General features: G+C 34.9%; 1 protein-coding gene and 1 pseudogene across 3 annotated transcripts in view; both read left to right on the forward strand.

Annotated features, from left to right (window-relative positions):
* Positions 1-19,512, forward strand: part of LOC125825843 (uncharacterized) — a 30,917-nt pseudogene extending 11,405 nt beyond the window's left edge.
* Positions 1-26,464, forward strand: part of LOC125825807 (eukaryotic initiation factor 4A-2-like) — a 468,338-nt gene that overhangs the window by 337,153 nt on the left and 104,721 nt on the right. Inside the window, exon 1 of one of the 3 annotated variants that reach the window (XM_049505101.1) lies at positions 16,169-16,174. The exons of the other annotated variants lie outside the window; for them this stretch is intronic. The gene's annotated coding sequence lies outside the window, so the exon portion shown is untranslated. Of the gene's footprint in view, positions 1-16,168; positions 16,175-26,464 lie in introns of those variants that run through there. 3 annotated transcript variants of the gene reach the window in all.

The raw sequence follows: 26,464 nt of genomic DNA on the forward strand, positions 1-26,464 counted from the left end.
GCTGAAAAAGGTTAACGAGCAAGTCCACGAACCCAAGACAGACCACAGATCCGTCACAGAATCCTAAATGGTCCATTTAGGGGTCTACGACCCGTTTAATGAAGGTAGTCGTCTGGGGCTGCCAGGATTTGAGTCACCTCGATGGGACCCTAGACGGCCCGTGGTGACTTGTACAACCCATTTAGGGGTCCTTATAGGTCACCCGCCAACTTTTAAGTTAAGGTAAATTATTTAAAATATGGAAAAATTTTTGTATATGAATTAAGGTCACTAGAATCCCCTAGCACAATGCGTTGAAAGTTTTCTTATCAATTGAATATGAGATTTTACTTGGGTGAACTTCAAATGACCATATCTCTCAGCATATAACGAATTAGGTGGCCCATGACCTATAAAATTAAAGGTATATGATTCCTCTTTCCAATGCCACCAAGTTTTGTCCATTTCGAGTTCAAAGTAAAGAGTTATGCCTATTATAGTGAAGCTTTCTTAGGTAATCGAAGTTTCACAAATGACTTGACGGACGGTGAAGTGTTTCATAGACCGTGTATCCCTAAACAGTCCGTGAAGAGTTTCTTTTAAGGCACTATGTCAATTTTTAAGTTGGGGTTGTTTTTGTCTGTCCCCTATGTCATTTTATCCCCTATTCTAAGCCTAAATCACGACGTTTTACACCTAGTTAAGGTCTTAGAAGGTGTTAATCAATTATTTTACGTTCATTAACGCTCCAAGACTTTAGAGCAAGGTTATAAGAGGAGAACAAACTAGGGTTTTCAAGCATTCTTCGAATTTCATCGATTTCACCAAGAACTTTATTCTTTCAAGTATGTAAGGCTAATCATAAGAATGGACTATGTTCGTCCTCATGCCCTACATCTAGTCTCTATCACTAAGAGATAATCTAGGGTTACATCCTTAGTTTTGATAATTCTTGAGATGAGTTTCGTTGTTGAGTTCTGAAGTATATTCCTGATTTTTTTTAGTTGCTATATCTTGCATTGAGATTCTTGGGTTGATTGTTCATGCCTATTTTTCAGCATGAACCTATTATTGAGTTATTTCTAAGTTAGCATTAAGAATCCTTTAACCAAACTTTTCTATCTTAAATTGATTTTTTAGAAAGAAAGACTAGTTTTAAGTAGAGTTTAAAGAATGATTTGAGTAAGAGTACAAGGGAACTAAGTATTTCCAAATGTATCAATTTTTACATTGAGAAAAGAGAAATTTTGATTTCTAAACGAGTTAATGAGTTCATAGATATTTCAGAGCAATACCTCTTTTAAGAGGATATTTTGAGCAATTACCTCAAATTGAGAAAGTATGTATATTTATTGGGAGTAGTATTGAGCATCGATATGGGGATGAGTTCGGACAACTCAAAATCCTCATAAACCATGTGTCAACATGGGTAAAGGATCATACTTTTTAGACAACTTCTTATTGTTTTTAAGCAGAGATTTAGTGGATCCACTTAGTTGAGAGGTTCTATACCCCGACACGGTATATGACAGTTTTGGAAGCATGAGAGAGACGTTGTATCATCACATAGCTCATAGTGATGGTTGTCGGTTAGAGAATCTACCAATAGAGTTAAAGTGTATTTTAATATATCACTTATTATGTTGAGTTAAGAGATGAGTAAGTATTTTTTTTAAAGCTTTACAAAGGCGTTTAGTGTGAAGGATAACACAAAATAGTCCTAAGATTGAATTATAGTGTCAATTAATTTGTTGTTTGGTTGGCAAGTCTGGGATAACTTACCCTGGGATTTTTAATTAGTACTGGGATAAATTATCCATTTCCTTGGGTGGTATAGTAATCCCGGGATAAAATAAGTAAATGAAAAAATAATTCCTTTTGACCCTTTTTATACATCACTATTTCACATTCATGAAGGGTATTTTTGTAAAAAAATAAATTGTTCTTAGAATTTATTATTTTGAATAAAACAAACCAAACACTCAATAAAAGAAAATCTTAGCATAACTAAGCCCATCATAACTAATCTCATCATAACTTATTCCATCATAACTAATCTCATTATAACTTGAATTCAAAACAAACGACCCCTAAATGATGAAACTCTTTTATTTCTTTACATCCAGCTTGAGTATATTTTATCTGTTGCATTCCTTTCATTCAGTTATTGAGCTTTGGTAATATTACATACTCGTACATTGAATGTACTTATGTCATTCAAATGCCATCTTTTTATGATACTGATACAGGTGTTCAAGATCATCAACAGACGCTTCGTTGAGATCACTCTACACTCCAGCTAGCTTTTGGTGAGACTCCTTATATTTCGGAGGACTCACATTTATTTTCTAGTTAGTAGTTTTGAGATGTCGTGGGTCTTGTCTCAACATCCTTCTTTAATAGTGGAAACTTTATAGATAGACAGAGTTGAGGTGTCTCTCAGTATTTACTTTCTTTCGAGTTTTTTTTTACAAACTATAAGTATTGTTATTGAGTATTTTCAGACTTTATGAGTTGAGTATTTGAGTTTAACAGATTTAATTATTTTTTGAGCCTATCATTGCTTAAGTAAGTCTTCCACTAAATAGTCATCCAGGCCAAGAGTACGCTTAAGGACTAAAAATAGTTTTTTAGTGCTGACCACATCCAGAGTGTGGCTCGGGTGTGACATAAAATTATGCAACAACCAGTTAAGCATTGGGAGTACAAGCAATGAGGAAAAAGAAGAGTATTCTCGGCCTCACGAGCATGATATGGCATTGATGGAAGTTCATGTGGCAATGCAAGTTGACGAAACACAAATGATTCAAATTGAGTCTCTTAACATAGTACCTCATAATATTAGAACTCATAATTTAGGAGAAAAACATAGGAGGTGATTCATCTAATGTAGATTATATAGCTATGGGGATTACAATGGGAGAAAAATCTGATGACTTACCGAAGATCATGGACACAGAAGCACACTTATCACCAAGGATTATGAAGATTGCTAGAAAAAATAATAATCAAGGAAGCGGAGAACGCAGTCAACCTATCTGAGTTTTGCCAAAGAGATCCAAAACAACATTCAATAAGCAATGAAGTCTTTTAAATAGAATATTAGATTAGTAAAATTCCAACAAGCTTTTTAAAGAGTGTAAATGTTACACAAATTTCGTAATTTTTCATTTATTGAATTAACAGAGCCATTTCAAAGTTCTAGGCAGATTAAAAAATAAAGAAGAGGATTGAAAATGTCAAATACTATAGATAATTGTAATGGCAAGATAAGGTATTTTACCATGGCATAGATATTACAGTGGCACAAGATACAGAGAAACAATTAACTATGAAATTGAACCAACATAGAGCTATTAACTATTTTTATATTACATTAGTGTATGTTAAATGTAATGTAGTTCAAAGGCTGGTCCTATGGGATGATATCTATCAACTGGAAGCAGGATGATTGATCCTTGGTTGTTAGGGTGACTTTGATGTGGTCTTAAATAAAAAAGAGAAAATAGGGGGTTTACCAATTCTTGCAGCTGATTGTTATGACTTTGAGAATTGTGTCTCATTATGTGATGTGATAGAGGTTAAGTTTGAGTGGAGCCTTTTCACTTGATGGAATGGTAGGACAGGAGATGATTGCATTTTTAAAAGATTAGACAGAATTTTGATCAATCAACAAATGCAAAGATGGTTTAATCATATTGAGGTGAATCATTTACCTAGAACACGATCTGATCATGCTCCTTTGCTGCTTTCTTGTGATGTTAATGAGGTCAAACACATGAAACCTTTAGATTTCTTAAATTTTGGAGCAAGTTCGTATTTTTGTTTTAGAGAAGGTGGTTGTTGGTTTGGAAAACTAGAGGAAGTTATTTTTGCATATTTAGTTATTTACCATGGACTCTTGCATTATGTCCAATCTTTTTACAGAATTGAGCAACTATGTTGTGGTGCCAGTTTTGGATATTCTGGGAAGATTTTTTCTCAGCCCTTTCATTCTTAGGGTATGGGACTTCGTATCGTGTTAAATAAATTTAATTTAATTTTTATTTATTAGATTTTTTGCAAATAGTAAATGATGAGTTATCCACTAAAAAGTTGGTATTTTAGGTTAATAATTTTTGTGTTACATTATTTTGGAGTTGAATAATTTTTTGTTAGAAATAAATATTTAAACGACATATTATGAAATAAGTGATAGTTACGTGATTATAGCTAAAATTTATCCAGTAAATTACTTGCTTAATGGATAGTTAGTATCTAGATATATGCTAGTGACTAACTCTTCAATTTAGATTGTGGCAACTTAAAATATACAAAATTGAAGGATATAAAATGTCACGACCCGAGTCTACACCCTGGATGTGGCCGGCACTCAAGGACCATTGCTGGTCCCCAAGCGAATCCTCATCCTAGCTGACTACAAGCGGAAGACTAACTTAAGCATGCGAAAGTTTAAAACTGAAGTAAAAGTTCATAAAACTTAAATACAAACTTTAAGTCCAAAGAAAATTTTGTATAATAAAATATATACAACTCGCCATAAAAAGGCAACTTTAGTCTTTAAAACATTTAACAAAATAAATGAAGACTTCTGAAACTCTATTGTTTATCTATGAAGCCTCTAACTGATAAAGATGGAGGTCGGGACAAGACCCAGACATCCTAACAACTGATATAACTGAGATCTCATCCTAAGACTACTACTCTTTTAACACCATATTCAAGCTTAGTACTCTAACAACTCCATGGAATCTTACTAACTAACTCCTTCGAATCCAACTAAGGGCTCTCATTTAACTATTTCTCATAGTAAAACCTCATCCTCCTTATTTACAAGCTTAGATGGAACTATCACACCATCACTATCACGATAAAAACATCAACCTCATCTTTCTAACATCACTCCATTACTAAAAGGACCTCTAAAAAAATATCCCCCAAACTCTTTGAATTCATTACCATCTTAATCTCAAACACTTGACTCGATTTCTCATCTTGTCATCTCCCATTGGGTCTAAAGCTAACACTAGAAAGCTGTGAACATATTCCATCATCTCTAAATGGTCTACCTCTTCTTTTAATTTAACACTTGGGAGAAGTTTATCTCATGCCTACCAACTCTCTATAAGCGGTACTAAGACCTCTTTCTAAGGTGTTTCCCTTAACCTCTTCTGGTTACATACCTTCTCGGTACACCTCATAACGCTCTTGTTACTCTTGTGACTTAGCCACACTTCACTGCCCTTATCTAAAGGTTAGGGTCTCTCACTTGTACCACTTATATCTATTGCAGCTAACATCTCAATTCCTCAAGTCTTCTGGATCAAACCTTAAGACTAATATCAACACCCTCATGTTGCCATTCTTTTGATCATGACACTCATATGAAATTCAAGCTTAAGGTTCATTACTAAATTTGAATATCAATACGATTGCTCACCTACTATACTATACTTTATTACTTAATCAGTTCTACAACTTTATGATCATCATGACCCTCTCAAATAATTCATAAGCCTAGCTTAGATCTATCACTTTATGAATACTTCTGCTCTTTTATACAACACATACACCAGGTCATTACCTACACAATGACACTTCATCACAAACTCCTTTCAAACTACAACACACTCTACCTCCTATGATGGAATCTTCACATCATCACTTCTTCGTCTACCCATAAGGGAAAACTCCTCATTACTAACTTACTAGGTACATGACTATAGTAACATAGCTTGTCACAACACCATCTCCCTTACTTAGATTACTAAACCTCTACATACTTTCCTCTAACTCTGGGCTCTTTCACTACTACTGCTCATGATCTTATAACTCATGCTACCTTTTCAGGTGAAAATACTACTCAAGCTCTAAACATACTTCTTAAAAAGGATCTCAGCTGAAACAAGGCTTAAGAAAAAGAGTACAACTCGCTTTTAGCTCAAACGCACGATTCATATAAATATGGGTGCATTCCTCTTAAACTGAACACTCAACTTACTCTTGGGCTTCTCTCAATCCCCTTTGGAGTCTATTGACTTCCTCCAAAACTCTTGCTAAGAACAACTCATCGACAAAGAACTAACTCTGCTTTTCAACCACCTCTAGTATAACGGGTAGTCGAATGAATCTGAGAAAGGAATGAGTATGAATAAATCTGTATGAGATAGCTCTATTGCACGATTAAGAGTATGAAAGAAGGGAACTTTTCTTAGATGTCTGCAGTCCCTCATTTATAGAAGTGGGGCCCTCACAACCATAAATAAGATCCTACATGACACGGCTTCATAGACACCCTAGGACACTTGAACTCTGTGCTCTGATATCAAGTTTGTCATGACCCGAGTCTACATCCTAGACGTGGCTGGCACTTAAGAACCATTGTTGGTTCCCAAGAAAACCCTCATCCTGGCTGACTACAAACGGAAGACTAACTTAAGCATGGAAAAGCTTAAAACTGAAGTAAAAGTTCATAAAACTTAAATACAAACTTTAAATCCAAAGAAAACTCTGTATAATAAAATATATACAACTCGCCATAAAAAAGAAACTTTAGTCTTTAAAACATTTAACATAATAAATGAAGACTTCTAAAACTCTATTATCTATCTATAAAGCCTCTAACTGATAAAGATGGAAGTCGGGACAAGATCCACAACATCCTAACAACTGATATAACTGAAAGGTAAATGAAATCCTCAGGAAGCAAGGACGCTCACCATTGCTAACTCGAACTCTTGGATGTATCAACGAAGCTCCTGTTAATGATCCTGAATACCTGTGTCTGCATCATGAGAAGATGCAGGACAAATGGCTCAGTACATGGAATGTACGAGCATGTAAGGGGAATTCTAAAACATAAACATAAGCTTGAACTTGATAAAAAATGGAAACATACTTAACTCATTTTAAACTTACTCAACTCAAGGAATACTCAAGGATACTCAAAACTACTCAACTTACTCAACTCAGAAGTACTCAAGGATAAGATACTCAACTTAGAGATTAGATACTTTACTCAAATATATGATACTCGACTCTGGTTACTCAACTCAATATAAAGCAACAATATACATGCAATATATGGAAAGCTTTATAAACAGTAAACACAACTTAGTTCGTTAAAGAAAATGCAATAACAACCTTAACTTTACTTATATAATAAAGTAATATAGTTTCTGTGGGAGATTCTCTAAACGACAACCACTACATGAGCCTAAGTGGTGATACAACGTCTTGCACACGCTGCTAGAACTGTCCTATACTTTGCCGTCATATAGAACGCTTTAACTTAGTGCATCCATTAGCTTAACGTATGTGATCATCTAAAAAGTATGACCCATTAATAACCATGATGGCTACATGGTTTATGGAGACTTGAGTTATCTGAACTCGCATTCCCATATCGGTGTTCAATACTACTCCAAAAACGTACTTAGCTCTTATGTTTGTAAAAACAAAACTCTTTCTTTGGTTTGTGATAATTACTCAAAACTTAGTTTAAAAGCTCTCTTGGAAATCATAGTTTCCTCTTTACTGAAAAACTAGATCAAATGGTCTTTTGAAATCTCTGTTTCCTTTCTTGTTTAAATGTGAAAACATTTACTCTTTGGGAATACTTAGTCCCGAAATACTCTTTTGAAGAAATGAACTCAACTCTTTACTCTTTACTCTTTACTGTTTGCTTAACTCAAAACTTAAGTCTTAAAACAAAGTTAAAACATTTGTAAAATACTTCTTAAAATATGGTTTACACCGAATTATTGACGTGAACGACTCAATGCAAGGTTTTCAATAACCATACATAAAACTCAATACTTGGAACTCAAGAACTTCAATAATACTACTCACTTCAAGAATGCTCAACTCAGAGGGTTCATGCGGAATTTATGAGCATGAACTACTCAACTCAAGGACTCAAATATACTTCTTATCTCAAGATTGTTCGACTTATAATGTTCATGCGGAATTATGGGCATGAACAACTCAACTCATGGACTTCATGGGTAATAGGTAATAGTCCCATGATTAGGATTATAATCTCAAATGGGTTAGAAACACAATATTTAATACTTAGGACATGGAGATATTACTCATCTCATAGATACTCAACTTATGGAGTTCATTCAGAATTTATGGGCCTGAACGACTTGACTCGAAGGTCTAGAAACTACATGAAACTCATGTATACGACACTTCTCATTCTGTTACTTACTTACTCAAAGCTTAACTCAGATCGATGGTGAATCTCAAAGGATTCACAATTGAACTGAAAGACTTTCTTGAACTCTACTCTTAACTCTCTCTTGAATGTGAATTATGAATTAAAGAGATACGGTTCATGATATGAAGGATCTAGGTGATAGTGTAGACTCATGAATACATTCTCCTAACTCTCATGCTCACTTACTTGAGTCTTGAAACAAATTATTAGAAATTGTAGAAGACACCTCAAAAAGACTCAAAAGAGACATTCTCTAAATGATCGGAAGAACTCTCAAGACATTACTCTTAACTTTACTTTGAATTTTGAATTATGAATTCAAGGTTATGATCATGTTATGAATGATTTCCAGGTGTTTGGAAGTAGTTTAGAGTGATTAGAATCAAAGGGAGTGAAGGTACACTTAAAAGGGGCTCAAATGGGACAAATGATGGAAAAAGAGTGGGGGCAGGCGACCCTTGCGCTTTCCGGGCGCGGGGCGCCAGCCCCTAACTTCAGAGCCTGCATATGGGCTCACTGCAGGCACACTGCCCCAGCCCATTGAGCGCATCTGGGGCGCGCCGCGAAGCCTCTCCCCAGGCAAAGTTTCGACGAATTTCGCCTCTCGTTTTCTGACCCTAAATCGCTTTTAATCGATTTCTTTTCTCACGTTTTCCTTAGATTTAATTACCCAACCTAAGTACACACTAATCTACTCAAAACAATCACTTTCATCTCAAAAAATCATCCAAACCCCAACAAAACAAGATTTAGAATGAACTTCAAGAACACCTATCAAGAACTTAAATCCTTCAACTTTTTGAGAATGAAACTTCGCTGAAAATAATATTTTTGGTGTGGGGGTGAAAAAACCCAACACTATGGAAGCTTACATACCTCTTAGGGATTAAACCCACGGCGAAAATCCGCAACAAGACACAAGAATCTCAATGAACGCTTGATCCTCTCCTCTTTTCTCCTCATTTCTCTTCTTGAACTCTCAACTAAAACCCTAAGCTAATTTTAGGATTATAAAACTGAACCTAATAGGAATAGACCCCTAAAATATTACTAAAAATGAATTAAATCTGATTTGGTAAAGAAAAGACCAAAATACCTCTCACTATTTTCGGCTAACTTTCCTTAACTGGGCAGCGTAATTTCAACAAGCCATATCTTACACATCCAAACTTGACACTTGAAAAAATTGGTGGCGTTGGAAAGATAATTCAAAGATCTTTCCTGTGGTATCTGGTAACACACCCAAATCATCATGAGCTAGGGGTTATGATCGTTTGAAGTCAACCCAAAATTCATACTTAGCTTAACTTGCAAAATTTCAGATTTTGCTATTTCCAATTTTATTCTTTTTGGAACTCAAGGTGTTATGTCTAGTGACCTTAACACTCAAGAAATTTTAAATTCCTTGCACAAATCTCACTCACTACAAATAAGGGTTTAAGTCTTAGGTCAAAAATTTTCTGTGGTGTTATAATATCTCCTCCTTGGGATCATTCGTCCTCGAATGACGACTGGACTGGGAAGAGAATGGGGTTACTCTCACTAAGGTCTGAATCTAATTGTATGCTCTTACTATATTCAAGCTTAATCCAAATCCTTAAGTTCGGATTATATACCTCTCTATAGGAAATCTAATCCCAAGACTATTACTCTTTTAACACCACATTCAAGATTAGTACTCTAACAACTCCATGGAATCTTACTAACTAACTCCTTCAGAACCAACTAAGGGTTCTAATTTAACTATTTCTTATAGTAAAACCTCATCCTCCTTATTTACAAGTTTAGATGGAACTATCACACCATCACTATCACGATAAGAACATCAACCTCCACTTTCTAACATCACTCTATTACTAAAAGGACCTCTAAAAAGATATCCCCCAAACTCTTTGAATTAATTACCATCTTAATCTCAAACACTTAACTTTATTTCTCATCTTGTCATCTCCCCATTGGGTCTAAAGATAACACTTGAAAGCTAGGGACATATTCCATCATCTCTAAATGGTCTACCTCTTCTTTTAATCTAACACTTGGGAGAAGTTTATCTCATGCCTACCAAACTCTCTATAAGCGGTACTAAGACCTCTTTCTAAGGTGTTAACCTTAACCTCTTCTGGTTACATACCCTTTCGGTACACCTCTTAACGCTCTTGTTACTCTTGTGACTTAGCCACACTTCACTGCCCTTATCTCAAGGTTAGGGTCTCTCACTTGTACCACTCATATCTATTGCAGCTAACATCTCAATTCCTCAAGTCTTCTGGATCAAACCTTAAGACTAACATCAACACCCTCATGTTGCCATTCTTTTGATCATGACACTCATCTGAAATTCAAATTTAAGGTTCATTACTAAACCCAAATATCAATACGATTGCTCATCTACTATACTATACTTTATTACTTAATCAGTTCTATAACCTTATGAACATCATGACCCTCTCAAACAAATCATAAGCCTAGCTTAGATCTATCACTTTATGAATAGTTCTGCTCTTCTATTAAACACATACACCTGGTCATTAGCTACACAATGACACTTCATCACAAACTCCTTTCAAATTACAACACACTCTACCTCCTATGATGGAATCTTCACAACTCATCACTTCTTCATCTACCCATAAGGGAAAACTCCTCATTACTAATTTTCTAGGTACCTGACTATAGTAACATAGCGTGTCACAACACTATCTCCCTTACTTAGATTACTAAACCTCTACATACTTTCCTCTAACTCTGGGCTCTTTCACTACTACTGCTCATGATCTCATGACTCATACTACCTTTTCAGGTGAAAATACTACTCAAGCTCTAAACATACTTCTTAAAAAGGATCTCAGTTGAAACAAGGCTTAAGGAAAAGAGTACAACTCAATTTTAGCTCAAACGCACGATTCATATGAATATGGGTGCATTCCTCTGAAACTGAACACTTTACTTACTTTTGGGCTTCTCTCAATCCCCTCTGGAGTCTTTTGACTTCCTCCAAAACTCTTGCTAAGAGCAACTCATCGACAAAGAAATAACTCTACTTTTCAACCACCTCTAGTATAACGGGTAGTCGAATGAATCTGAGAAAGGCATGAGTATGAATAAATATTTATGACATAACTCTATTGCATGATTAACAGTATGAAAGAAGGGAAACTTTTCTTAGATGTCTGCAGTCCCTCATTTATAGAAGTAGGGCCCTCACAACCATAAATAAGATCCTACTTGACATGACTTCATAGACACCCTAGGACACTTGAACTCTGTGCTCTGATGCCAAGTTTGTCACGACCCGAGTCTACACCCCGGACGTGGCCGGCACTCAAGAACCATTGTTAGTCCTCAAGCGAACCCTCATCCTGACTGACTACAAGCGGAAGACTAACTTAAGCATGCAAAAGCTTAAAACTGAAGTAAAAGTTCATAAAACTTTAAGTCTAAAGAAAACTTTGTATAATAAAATATATACAACTCGCCATAAAAAGACAACTTTAGTCTATAAAACATTTAAAAAAAATAAATGAAGACTTCTAAAACTCTATTTTCTATCTATGAAGCCTCTAACTGATAAAGATGGAAGTCGGGACAAGACCCACGACATCCTAACAACTGATATAACTGAAAGGTAAATGAAATCCTCCGGAAGCAAGGAGGCTTAGCATAACTAACTCGAACTCTTGGATGTATCAACGAAGCTCCTGTTGATGATCCTGAATACATGTGTCTGCATCATGAGAAGGTACAGGCCAAATGGCTCAGTACGTGGAATGTACGAGCATGTAAGGGAAATTCTAAAACATAAACATAAGCTTGAACTTGATAAAAAGTGGAAACATACTTTCCTCATTTCAAACTTACTCAACTCAAGGAATACTCAAGGATACTCAAAACTACCCAACTTACTCAAATAAGAAGTACTCAAGGATAAGATACTCAACTCAAAAATTAGATACTCAACTCAAAGATATGATACTCGACTCTGGGTACTCAACTCAATATTAAGCAACAATATTCATGCAATACATGGAAAGCTTTATAAACAGTAAAAACAACTTAGTTCGTTAAATAAATTGCAATAACAACCTTAACTTTACTTACATAATAAAGTAATATAGTTTATGTGGGAGATTCTCTAACCGACAACCACCACATGAGCCTAAGTGGTGATATAACGTCTTGCCCACGCTGCCAGAACTGTCTTATACTTTGCTGTCATATAGAACTCTTTAACTTAGTTGATCTATTAGCTTAACTTATGTGATCATCTAAAAAGTATGACCCATTAATACCCATGATGTCTACATGGTTTATGGAGACGTGGGTTATCTAAACTCGGATCCCCATATCGATACTCAATACTACTCCCAAAACATACTTAGCTCATATGTTTGTAAAAACAAAACTCTTTCTTTGATTTGAGATAATTACTCAAAACTTAGCTTAAAAGCTTTCTTGGAAATCAAAGTTTCCTCTTTACTGAAAACTAGCTCAAAGGTTCTTTCGAAATCTCAGTTTCCTTTCTTGTTTAAATGTGAAAACATTACTCTTTGAAAATACATAGTCCCGAAATACTCTTTTGAAGAAATGAACTCAACTCTTTACTCTTTGCTTAACTCAAAACTTATATCTTAAAACAAGATTAAAACATTTGTAAAAGACTTCTTAAAATATGGTTCACACCGAATTATGGACGTGAACGACTCAATGCAAGGTTTTCAATAACCATACATAGAACTCAATACTTGGAACTCAAGAACTTCAATAATACTACTCACTTCAAGAATGCTCAACTCATAGGGTTCGTGCGGAATTTATGAGCATGAACTACTCAACTCAAGGACTCAAAGATACTTCCCATCTCAAGATTGTTCGACTTATAATGTTCATGCGGAATTATGGGCATGAACAACTCAACTCATAGACTTCATGGGTAATAGGTAATAGTCCCATGATTAGGATTATAATCTCAATTGGGTTAGAAACTCAATACTTAAGGCTTAGGACATGGAGATATTACTCCTCTCATAGATACTCAACTTATGGAGTTCATTCGGAATTTATGGGCATGAACGACTTGACTCAAAGGTCTAGAAACTACATGGAACTCATTAATACGACACTTCTAATTCTCTTACTTACTTACTCAAAGCTTAACTCAGATCGATGGTGAATCTCAAAGGATTCACAATTGAACTTTACGCTTAACTCTCTCTTGAATGTGAATTCTGAATTAAAGAGTTATGGTTCATGGTATGAAGGATCTAGGTGATAGTGTAGACTCACGAATACATTCTCCTAACTCTCATGCTCACTTACTTGAGTCTTGAAAGAAATTATTAGAAATTATAGAAGTCACCTCAAAAAGACTCAAAGAGACTTTCTCTAAATGATCGGAAGAACTCTCAAGACATTACTCTTAACTTTACCTTGAATTTTGAATTATGAATTCAAGGTTATGATCATGTTATGAATGATTTCTAGTTGTTTGGAAGTAGTTTAGAGTGATTAGAATCAAAGGGAGTGAAGGTACACTTAAAAGGGGCTCAAACGGGACAACCGACAGAAAATGAGTGGGGGCAGGCGACCCTGACACTTTCTGGGCGTGGGGAGCCAGCCCATAACTTCAGAGACTGCATATGGGCTCACTGAAGGCATGCTGCCCCAGCCCCTTGGGCGCAAATGGGGCGCGCCGCGCCAGCTTCTCCCCAGGCTATGTTTAGACGAATTTCGCCTCTCGTTTTTTGACCCTAAATCGCTTTTAATCGATTTCTTTTCTCATGTTTTCCTTAGATTCAATTATCCAACCTAAGTACACACTAATACACTCAAAACAATCACTTTCATCTGAAGAAATCATCAAAACCCCAATAAAACAAGATTTAAAATGAACTTCAAGAACACCTATCAAAAACTTAAATCCTTCAACTTTTTGAGAATGAAACTTCGTTGAAAATAATATGTTTGGCATGTGGGTGAAAAAATCAACACTATGGAAGCTTACATACCTCTTAGGGATTAAACCCATGGCGAAAATCCACAACAAGACGCAAGAATCTTGACGAACGCTTGATCCTCTCCTCTTTTCTCCTCTTTTCTCTTCTTGAATTCTCAACTAAAACCCTAGGCTAATTTTAGGATTATAAAACTGAACCTAATAGGATTAGACTCCTAAAACATTACTTAAAATGAATTAAATCTGAATGGGTAAGAAAAAGACCAAAATACCCCTCACTATTTTCGGCTAACTTTCCTTAACTGGACAGCCTAATTTCAAAAGGCCATATCTCACTCATCCAAACTCAAAACTTAGCAAACTCGGTGGTGTTGGAAAGATAATTCAAAGATATTTCCTACGGTATCTGGTAGTGCACTAAATCGTCCTAAGCTAGGAGTTATGATTGTTTGAAGTCAACCCAAAACTCATACTTAGCTTAACTTGCAAATTTTCAGATTTTGCTTTTTCCAATTCGATTCTTTTTGGAACTCAAGGTGCTACGTCCAGTGACCTTAACACTCAAGAAATTTTAAATTCCTTGCAGAAGTCTCATTCACTACAAATAAGGGTTCGAGTCTTAGTTCAAAAAATCTCTGGGGTGTTACATAAAATTACTCAAGGTAATAATATATGCACAAGTGAAAGATCTAATTATGATTATATAGAAGAAATTTAGTAATCTACAAAGATGAGGTGGGAGTATATATTCAATAACACTATAACTCTTTTATTTTTGTACATATTGAGTGTATCTCTCTACATTCAATGTATCTCTACAGATTGAATGTATCTCTCACTACGTTGAATTTATTTAATAAGACACCCATATTTATAATACTAGCAACCAAAGTAAACTGAGACTAGGAACCTATAATACTAATAATTAAAGTAAAGTAGGACTAGGAACTTACGTAACTAACAAATCTTCATTAAAGACAAATAAGTAAATACGATAAATAACAAATCATAAACTAGTAAGAAATTCTATTCATGGTTTATTTCCTACATAGTCTACCTTAAACCAATATCTTCAAATGTGATCATGCCTTGTATCTTCTTCACCTTTATGAACAACTCCATAAGTGATAACAAGCCTTGTAGAAGTTAAGCATCTTAGATTTCCTATCAATTTTCTAAAATATGTAGCATCAACAAAATTGTGTGTGCCATCTTTAGTCAACTCGAGTCTCTCTTTAGCACAATCCAAAGTCAATTTGACTTTATTCATTTTAAACATTTTTAAAATGTCATCATCATGTTTTTTTCCTTTTCTTATTCTTGAATAACTATTCCTAACTTAAAATCGTTTGTTTATCCTATTGATTTGTATTTGGTCTTGCATATCCATTTGACCAAGTTGATTGTGTATCTGATAAAGTAACATCTTCAACAAATAATATTTCATGCTTTTCAAAACATATAATTTTGAATAAAGATTCAGAGTTCATTGTATCTGCACTATTCAAAGTCATGCACTTCAATTGCGGATCTAGAACTTCAATTGTTTTTGCTACAATTTCGGGTTGTTCATCAAAACTTGCTTTTGCTGAACACTTTTGCTTCTTTTATTACTAGCTTCATCTTTTAAAGCTTCAACTAATTTTTCTTGTGAGCCAATAGTGAATATTATTTATTTTTCAATAGCTTCACATTTTATAGATCAATCATGTCTATTACATGTCTCATGAATTAAATTACTAGCCTCTATCGAAGCAACATCAGTTTCCATCAAAATTGTTTGTTTAGTTATTTAAAAAAATTATTAACTTATTACATTGAACACAATTGAAGTCTTCTTTGCAATTAAAGACATCTATACCACAATGAAAATTATCTCTACCTTCCCTTTCTTTCTCCACAATTCTAAAACTTCGGTATACTTCATATATTTCTGACAAACTAAATGTATATTCTTTATCATCCTTTGCTTGGTCTTCTTCATTTGTTCTAATCAAACTCAGTGTCTCTTCTTTATCATCATTTCTTTGCAATAACTTGTCCACTATCACATCTATTTTTTATTAAGACATATCTCATACATGACAAATTCATCTTCTAGGTCACCAATTCTTAAGATGTTCAGATTTTGAGTAGACTCAATATCTGTCTTCTTAGTCTGAAACTCTAAACTTAGAGAATTTAATATATTTTTAATAATTTTAACTTCTTCTAATATTTATCCATTGATCCTTAGACAATTAAAAATTTCTTCAATTCTTGTAAAAAAATCTTTGATTGATTGTGTTGGTTTCATCTGAGCCAAGTCAAATTGTTCCCAAATTTCTTGAAGTTTTTCTCTCTTCACATCTGTAACACGTCGATATGTTTTTGTTAAAATTGTCCAAGCCTCCTCTGCTGACTTAGCATATAAGATTTTATTATATACATGCAATTGGACCTTGCTATTAAGGTAAAAATATGTCGTATAATTTAATTTTCTTTTTTTTCTCCAATTATATAACTAATTCACCTATGAATATTGTGCCCTCTAGAACTTCCATGAATCCATTATCAATAATGGACCATAGTTCAACAACTTTGAAAAATTTATTCATCTGTTGATACCAACTCTCAAAATTATTTTTGCCATCAAAAGCAAAAAATGAGATATTCATGTAAATATGAAATACTCATACTCATACTGTTTTGTATATGTTGAATCCACACAAGACTTATATAAGGATTTCACGCAAGCTCTGATACCAATTTGAAAGAAATAAAATTACCCAAAGTAATAATATATGCACAAGTGAAAAACCCAACAACGATTATATTGATAAAATTTATTAATTTACAAATAGGAGGTAAGAGGCTTTATTAAATAATTCAATAACTTTTATATTTTTTTTATACATTGAGTGCATCTCTCACAACATTGAATTTATCTTTCTACATTAAAAATATGTAATAAGCCACCCTTATTTATAATACTAACAACGAAAGTAAATTAAGGCTAGGAACCTACCTAATTAACAAATATTAATGAATCATAATTAAGTAAATACTATAAATCATAAACTAATGAGGAATCATATTCTTGGTTTATTTCCTACATAATCTCCCTTAAATCAAGATCTTCAAATGTGACTCTGCCTAGCATCAAGCATCTTAGACTTTCTACCAATTTTCTAAAATATGTAGCATTAACAAAATTGAGTGTGCCAACTTTAGTCAACTCTAGCCTCTCTTCAGCACAATCCAAAATCAATTCACCTTTTTTCATATTAAACATTTCAAAAATATCATCGTATTTTTTTTATTTTTTTGCATTCTTGAATAACTAATCTTGCATTAAAATCGTCTGTTTCTCCAATTGATTTGTACATGATCTTGCATGTCCATTCGACTTTAGTTGATTCTATATGTGGTAGAGTAGGACTATCGACAAATAATATTTCATACTCTTCAAAGTCTATAGTTTTGAATAATTATTCAAAGTTGATTGTATCTTCAATATCATAGTGATGCACTTCAATTGTGGATTTAGAACTGCAATTGTTTATACTTCAATTTTCAGTAGATCATCAAAAATATGCTCTTTGTGAACATTTTTGCTTCTTTTATCAATAGTTCATCTTCAAAAGCTTCAACTGATTTTTGTTTTGAGAAAATAGTGAATATTTCTGTTTCTTTTTGCAATAACTTCACCTCATATAGAACCAATCATGTCTATTACATGTCTCATGACTTAAATTACCAGACTATCAATTTTCACCAGTTTTTTTGTTTAGCTATTTCAAAAATAAATGACTTATTAGATTGATCACTATTGGCGCCCTCTATGCATTCAAGACATCTATAACATAATGAAAATTACCTCTACCTTACTTTTCTTTCTCCACAAATTTTCAACTCTGATGTTCTTCATATATTTTTTTTAGATTTGATGATTCCTATTTATCATCTTTTCTTCGTAATTTTATATTCTTCAAATTGATATCTATACGGTAATGGCACACGCGATTTTGTTGATGCTACATATTTTATTTTAAATTGGTACCAGAGCTTGTGTTAGATCCTTATAAAATCCTTGTATGAGATACAACATATATAAACGAATATGAGTATTTCATATTTGCACAGATATCCCATTTTCGTGATTGACAACAAAAATAATTTTTATAGTTGTATCAACAGATGAAATATTTTTTCAATTTTGTTAAACTATGATCCATTATTGATATTGGATTCGTTGATGTCCCAAGGGGCATAACATTGACCGGTGAAGTTGCAATATAATTGGAGACAAATAGATAATTGGATTATAAGGCATTGTTTTACCTTGATATCAAGGTCAAATTGCATGTATTTAATATAAAATTTTACATGCTAAGTCAGCAAAGGAGTCTTGGACAATTTTAGTAAAATCACATCACGTGTTTCAGACATGAAGAGAGAAAAACTTCAAGAGCTTTGGAGACAGTTTAAGTTGGCTCAGATGAAACCAACATAATCAATCAAAGATTTCTTTATGAGAATTAAAGAAATTGTTGATGGCCTCTGGATCAAGGGAGAAGAATAAGAAAAACTTAAAGTTATTGCAAAAATATTAAATTCTCTAAGTTTAGAGTTTCAGAACAAGAATAAAGATATTGAGTTTATTCAAAATCTGAATACCATGAGACTTGGTGATCTAGAAGATGAATTTATAATGTATGAGATGTGTATTAATTAAAAAACAGATATGATAGAAGGGGAGGTATTACAAAGAAAGGTTGGTAAAGAAGAATCATCAAATTTGACAAAAATATATGAAGAAGATCAAAGATGAAAATTTGTGGAGAAATGAAAGGAAGGTAGAGGTAATTTTTATTGTGGTATAAATGTCATTGATTGCAAAGAGTACTCCATTAGTGATCAGTCTAATAAGTCAATAATTTCTGAAACGGCTAAACAATTTTTTTTGGAGGAAACTAACGTTGCTTCTAAATAGGCTATTAATTTAAGCCATGAGACATGTGTTCGCAACAAATTTCCTTAAGCGCTGAAAATTGACTGCAAGCAAAATAAATAAAAGAAAAATATAATTTTTATTAATGACTCTTGTGAGTACAATGTTGTTGTTCTCTTGATTCTCTCTCCTAAGCTTCTCCAAGATTCGAGGGCCTTTAGTAGCGTACTTCTCGAATTATTGGATTATGTAGACCTCCTTGAGATGCTGTCGATCTCCGGGAACGTCAAAAAGTGTTTCGCCATTTCAAGTCGATCTCCGAGAAGAACTCTGTTGATCACTCCTTCAAAGAGCTATGTAGTTGATGTTGTAGCTTTCTCCAATTGCAGAATGCTTGTTGAAGAGTTTTCTCGATGCCTTTAGAATGTCATATACATCCTCTATTTATAATTGTAGGGGGTGGACAAGGTTGCATATGATTGGCCAAAGGATGTCATTTTGACACTTGGCAAATTGTGATTGGTTCTTGCATTTGACTGGGACTACCACCTCATTTGGACACGTGGCGTCACCTCGTTGGTCTTGGATGCCTAGGCATCGTGACACGAGTCGTGGATTTGGGCTTCAAGGTGAAATGATCCTTGGACTTTAATTTAATAAAATTGATTTATTTATTTGTAAAGCCCAAATTAATCATCCAACTCAAATAAACATGAATTTAATCCAAATTTTATATGAATTAAATCCAATAAAATTTGTGTGTCTACAAAATGTAATATACATGACTGATCTATACAAGGTGAAGTTATTGGAAAAGAAATAAAAATATTCCCTATTATCTCAAAAGAAAAATTAGTTGAACAATTTGAAATAAATAAAATTACCCAAGGTAATAATATATGCACAACTGAAAGGTCATGTTAATTATGGTATATTTGGATAGTGTAGATATGAGAATATTTAAATATAGTATGATTAAATAATCTAGCTATGAGAATATTCCCTAATCTCTTAAAGTAGGCAGTTAGGAGATTGTGTAATATTTTATTATCTTCTTTCTTTATTTACATTATCTGTAACAACTATTTAATTCCATCAACTTGAGGGAATGATCAATCAATTCAACTCCCAATATCTCTTCTTCTTCTTTCTTCTTCTAATTTCTGATGGTATCAGAGCTATTGATTTTCTTTGGCCCCCTCTCTGAATGTTCTTCTATTTCAGTAATAGAAACGGAAAACAAAACAGATGGATTGATCAACTGATTGCTAAATCAACCATATCAAAAAACTGTCAAGTCTCATCTCTCTCTTTATTCAATACTTCTTTTTGTGACAAAAAAATAAAGGCACATAATGGATGGATCATCTCATCTATCACTTTAATTGGAGTAGACTATAATGACTACCTTTCAATATCAAACACCAAGGAAACAATCATCAACTTCTTGCAGAATACAACCTGGTAACTCATTTGCATATGTTGCACCGTCTTCATCTCAGGAACAATGGATTCTTGATTCTGGTGGTTCTGACCATATTTTTTGTAACAAAAACATTTTGTCTACTCTAACTACCCCTTCTACTCTCTCTACTATTACTTTGGTGAATGGATCAAAGACGATTGTAAAAAAGATATGTATAGCTCATCATATGCCTTTCATACCTTTAAAATCAGTCATTTTTGCACCTGAATGTCCATACAATCTTATTTCCATTAGCAAATTAACAAAAAACATAAATGCGTTGTAAACTTCTTTGATGATTTTGTTCATGTGCAGGATTGGAGTACGTGACAGGTGATTGGAAAAGGACACGAGTCACATGAATTGTACCTATTCTTTATCCCAAAACCACATGCTTCTTTCACTTGTTTTGTTTCTTCTAAATTGCTCCATAGTTAATTGGGTCATCCAAGTCTCTTGAAATTGCAAAAGATGGTCCCCAATTTATCTAGTTTATCTTTATTAGAATGTGAGTCGTGTCAACTTGTAAGCACACTCGTTCCTCTTTCCCAAAATGCATTAATAATAGGGTCACCTCTATGTTTGAAATCGTTCATTCGGATATATGAAGTCCAAGTCGTATGAGTTCTTCCTTAAGCTTTCATTATTTTGTACTTTTATTGATGACTATTCTCGGTGCATGTAGGTTTTTTAGAGAAAAATATATTTGAGCTATTCTCTATCTTTCAGAAATTTCATGCTAAAATTCGCAATCAATTTGGTATTTCCATTAAGAAGTTAATTGGTGATAATGCCCGAGAATACTTCTATACTTCTCTCTCTTCTTTTATGTCATCCCACAGCATATTGCATTTGTCTTCTTGTGCATATACTCCTCAATAAAATGGAGTTGTTGAGAGAAAAAACAGACATCTAATTGAAACAGCTCGAATATTACTCATTCACAATCATGTCCCTTTACGTATTTTGGGGTGATGCTATTATTACTACTTTATATTTAATCAATCGCATGCCTCTATCTATTTTGCAGTACCAGAGTCCTCACTCAATCCTTTATCCAGACCAAAAAAAATGTCCTCTTCCTCTACGTGTGTTTAGCTGCACCTGCTTTGTTCATAACCTTACCCCCAAAAAAGATAAGTTTTAGCACAAGGCTTTTATATGTGTCTTTCTTGTGTATTCCTGTCTACAAAAATATTACAAATGTTGTGATCCCTCTACCAATAAGTACTTGATCTCTGAAGATGTTAATTTTTTTTAGACTTCTCTGTATTTTGCTCCTAATACGGAAAATCAGAAAGCTATGGCAGTCCTTCCCATTCCAATTATTCCAACCCCAACTCCACCTCAAACTCTTAAGGTCTATTCCCGACGAACTCAACCTCATGCTGAACTTGATAATCCAGTTGGCATTTCTAATTCTGATATAGGTGCACAAAGCAATATTAGTGACTCATTACCTGCTCCAACAATGTCTTCTACTTCGGTTGAGCACTTATCTGATGATCTTCTCACTGTTCTTCGCAAAGGTATTATAACTAATTCCAATCAAACTCTCATTTATTCTTATTTAAGTTATCATCTTTTGTCACCTTTATATCATGCCTTCCTTACTAGCTTATCATCAGTCAAAGTTTCTAAGACTATGGTAGAAGAACTAGTTCATCCAGGTTGGCGTCAAACTATGATTGAGGAGATCACTGTTTTGTATGATAATGGTACTTGGGAGCTTGTTCCTTTACCTGAAGGCAAAACGACAGTTGGTTGTCGTTGGGTATTCACAGTTAAGGTAGGTTCAGATGGAGCTATTGATCGTCTCAAAGCAAGACTGGTTGCTAGGTGATGCACTCAGATTTATGACATCGATTATGGAGATACTTTCTCACCAGTTTCCAAGATGGCTTATGTTCTTCTCATCTCTATGGCAACAAATGAATCATTGGACCTTTTTTCAACGGGACATCAAAAATGCATTCCAGCATGGAGAACTTGTTGAAGAGGTATATATGGATCAACCATCAAGGGTTGTTCGTCAGGGGGAGTCTAGAATAGTTTGTAAACTTTGTCGATCCCTCTATGGTCTCAAGCATCTCCTAGAGCATGGTTTGGTCGTTTTTGAGCTGTTGTCCAACAATTTGGAATGATTCAAATAGAAGTTGATCACTTTGTATTCTATAGGCATTCATCTCATGGCAAATATATATTTTTAATTGTTTATGTTGATGATATTGTTATTACATGAGATGATTATGAAGGTATTGATCAACTAAAACAACACCTCTCAAGTCACTTTTAGACTAAGGATTTGGGCAAGTTGAAATACTTTTTGGGCATTGAAGTTGCATAATCTGGCCATGATATTGCTATTACTCAAAGAAAATATGCCTTAGACATTTTGGAAGATGTTGGTATGTTGGATTGCAAACATGTGGACAGTCCAATGGATCCAAGTACTAAGCTTATTCCAAGACAGGGGGAGCCTCTAAAAGATCCTAGCAGATATCGGAGACTTGTGGGCAAACTCAACTATCTTACAATAACACAACCAGACATCTCATTTGTTGTTAGTGTAGTTAGCCAATTTTTGCAATCACCTTGTGATAGTCACTGAAATGTAGTGTTTCGCATCCTGTGATATATCAAAAGCTCTCCAAGACAAGGTTTATTGTATAAAGATACGGGACACACCAACAGTGTCGGATATTGTATCGATTGGGCAAGATCTCCTTCTAACAGACAATCCCCTTCAAGTTATTGTGTTCTAATTGGAGGCAATCTAATATCTTGGAAAAGTAAAAAATCAAGTTGTCGTAGCTACATCAAGCGCAGAGATAGAATATCGAGCTATGGCACTAGCTACATGTGAGCACTAGCTACATGTGAGCTTATATGGTTGAGACAACTTCTCCAAGAATTGAAGATGGGAGGAGTCGAACTGATGACATTGATTTGTGATAACCAAGTTGCACTACATATCGCTTCTAATGTAGTGTTCCATGAAAGAACAAAGCACATTAAGATAGATTGTCACTTCATTCGAGAAAAGATTGAGTCTGGATATATCCCCAGACTCCCAGCTCGTCTTATTTATTTCTTTAGGGGTATTTTAGTCCTAAAAACCCTTAGGAGGTCATCTAAATGGCCCTAAATGTGTAGAAAATCAGTTTTCTTAAATCAAAACCCTCTCATTCACTCCAAAGATTCTACGCTCAAGAAAATCAAGAAAAGCTAAGGCTAGGGTTCTTTTTCAAAGGCTTTCCTTCAAGTTGCTTCAAGAGGATAATTCTTTCAGGTATGTAATCTTCCATAGTGTTGGGTGTTCACCCACACGCCAATCATGTTAATTTCAGCTTTAAATTTGATCTAAAAGATGAAGCTTTGATATTCTTGTTATGTATTCATGAATTTGTTTCCATTCTTGAATTGGGTTGAGATTGAGGAGTTCTTGAGGTTAATGTGTCGATTTATAGAGTGGTTAGAGTTAGATTCTAGTGTACATGTGTTGGGTATCTAAATCTAAAGAGAGATTGAGAAAAAGAATCAAATTTAGGCGAATTGGGGCTGGGGAAACTGTCACACCCCGAGCTACCCCCGAGACGCGGACACGGGACATAGGACCACAAGTGATCCCAAGCTAACTCTACTGGCATGTTCATGAGCATACTAAAGATAATAAACTGATGCAGAAGCTAAATCATAAATAAAAATGAAAAATGTGAAATATCCATATACTATAACTGAGATAAATGAAAACTGATGAGTTTAATAGAAAGAAGATATTAACTCAATACTAAGTTGAATCTAACTATGTCTGAAATAAGCCTCTAAACTGACTAGAAGTGCTCGGACATGCCCCAGCTAAGTCTAGAAAATCTGAAACTAAAAGACTGAAAACTGAAAGATCACATGACTATTGTCCTCGAAGAATGAGGACTCACCACTGATGCTGCTAAACTGGAGATCGGGAAATGATCTAAGCATGATCTGGATGCTGAGAACCTGAACCTACATTACGAGAAGATGTAGCGCACGTATGCGTCAGTACTTGAAAGGTACTAAGCATGCAGGATACAGTAAAACTGAAATAACATATAACTGAACAAAACAATAAAGCAATGAAACAATTTGGACATGATATAGATGTTGAATACTGAGCTAACTGAATGCAATGACCAATTTATAACATGCTGACTGAATACTGAATGAACTGTAAATGTGGTCAATGCAATAGAGTTTGACTGGACTGTGGAAGCTACTAATAACCGACAATAAAACCATATGAGCTAAATGTGGAGTCCGATGTATACGCCCCATTGAGAGGACCCAATATACCCTGCCAGAGGTATAGAGACATGCTGGCGTGATCACTAAACTGATGTTGCCCACAGAGGGGACTTACACCTACGTGGCTCATAGTTCTGGGACTATATGGGTACGTTGAACCCTAGTCCAACTAGGTATTATGCTACTCCCAATGAATTAAGTGGTTAACTGGTTATGAATGAATTTCTGTAAATACTGGATAGCTCAAAACTGAACATGCAAACTGAGAATGCAACAATTAATTTGATAATGATGCATTAATAACTGAGGCCTGTATAACTGAATACTGAAGTATCTGACCTAGCATGTGTAATTCAAGAACTAAAGAAATACATAGCTAGGGTTCTGAAATTCATGTGAGAAACTGAGCAATAACATGATAATCTAATTTGGAACATGTTAATAACTAATTCATGATAATCTGCTGTAATTCTAGAAACCCTAGGTTTATTCATAATAAGGGAATCAAGAAACTGACTGAATTCTAGGAACCCAATGGGTGAAAGGAACCCACTAGTGAAATTCCACATACCTGGTGACGAATTTCACGGAGAAATCCTTTGATTTCTGGGCTGGAACTGAAGAAAACTTGCTGCCTTCTTGAACTAGGGTTCTTGACCTTTTTCTCCTCTCTTGCTTCTAATTTTCTAAGTTTTGATTAATTATTTGACTTGGGTAAGTTCTAGTTATGTTTCTAGGCTTAAACTGACTAAAACCTCATGATTTAGGGTCTAAACGACGTACCTTAGGGGTTAAACAAAATAGGAAAAGATCAAAAGACCCCTAACTTAATTGCTGTCAGAGTAACCGACGGACTGGACTTACGGGCCGTAGGTCAATCGACGGTCCATCGATTGGAGTCGTCGGTCGAGTCTGCCCGACAAGGCTTCACTAAAACAAGCATAACTTTTTACTCGGAGGTCGGATTTTAGCAAACTCAGTGGTGTTGGAAAGAGGATTAAATGATCTATCGTATCATTGGTCATGGGACACATAATTCCTTTTGTGATAAAAGTTATGACCATCTGAAGTTGACCCATCAACAATTTTCAGCTAACAGGCTGCTGACCCTCATCTACGTTCAGACCTACGGACCATTGATCGAATGACGGTCCGTTCTGGTTAACCATAGTTTGTGTCAAAGGCTGGGTAGTGGAGGTCTCGATCCATGGACATAGACCACGGACCGTGGTCTGATCTACGGACCGTGGTTCTATCCGTGAGTCAGGACTTGGCCGACTTTTCTGAGCTGGTTTGGGGAGGGGTTGCAGTGGTGAACCACGGACCACCAGCACGGGCCGTGGTTTGACCTACAGTCCGTGGATGGTGACCGTAAGTTGCACCTGCAACTTCTTAAAATTTGCATTTTTGGTCTGTTTCGGATTCGGGGTGTTATAGAAACGAAGAAGGAGAAAGTGGAGTGCGATTTCGCACGTAAGTCCGCAACGCGGACTTGCTCTCCCACTGAGCTACAATTTGCTCCGCATCGCGGTTAGGATGCGGACTCCTCTGTCTCAAAATTTAATATCGCGAGTATTATTTTAAACCATCTTCGCGTCGCAGACTTGTTCCAAGACGGTGATTTCG

The sequence above is a fragment of the Solanum verrucosum genome, unplaced genomic scaffold, assembly GCF_900185275.1.
Source record: "Solanum verrucosum unplaced genomic scaffold, falcon-dt-bn FXZP01000247.1, whole genome shotgun sequence".
NCBI lineage: Eukaryota > Viridiplantae > Streptophyta > Magnoliopsida > Solanales > Solanaceae > Solanum > Solanum verrucosum.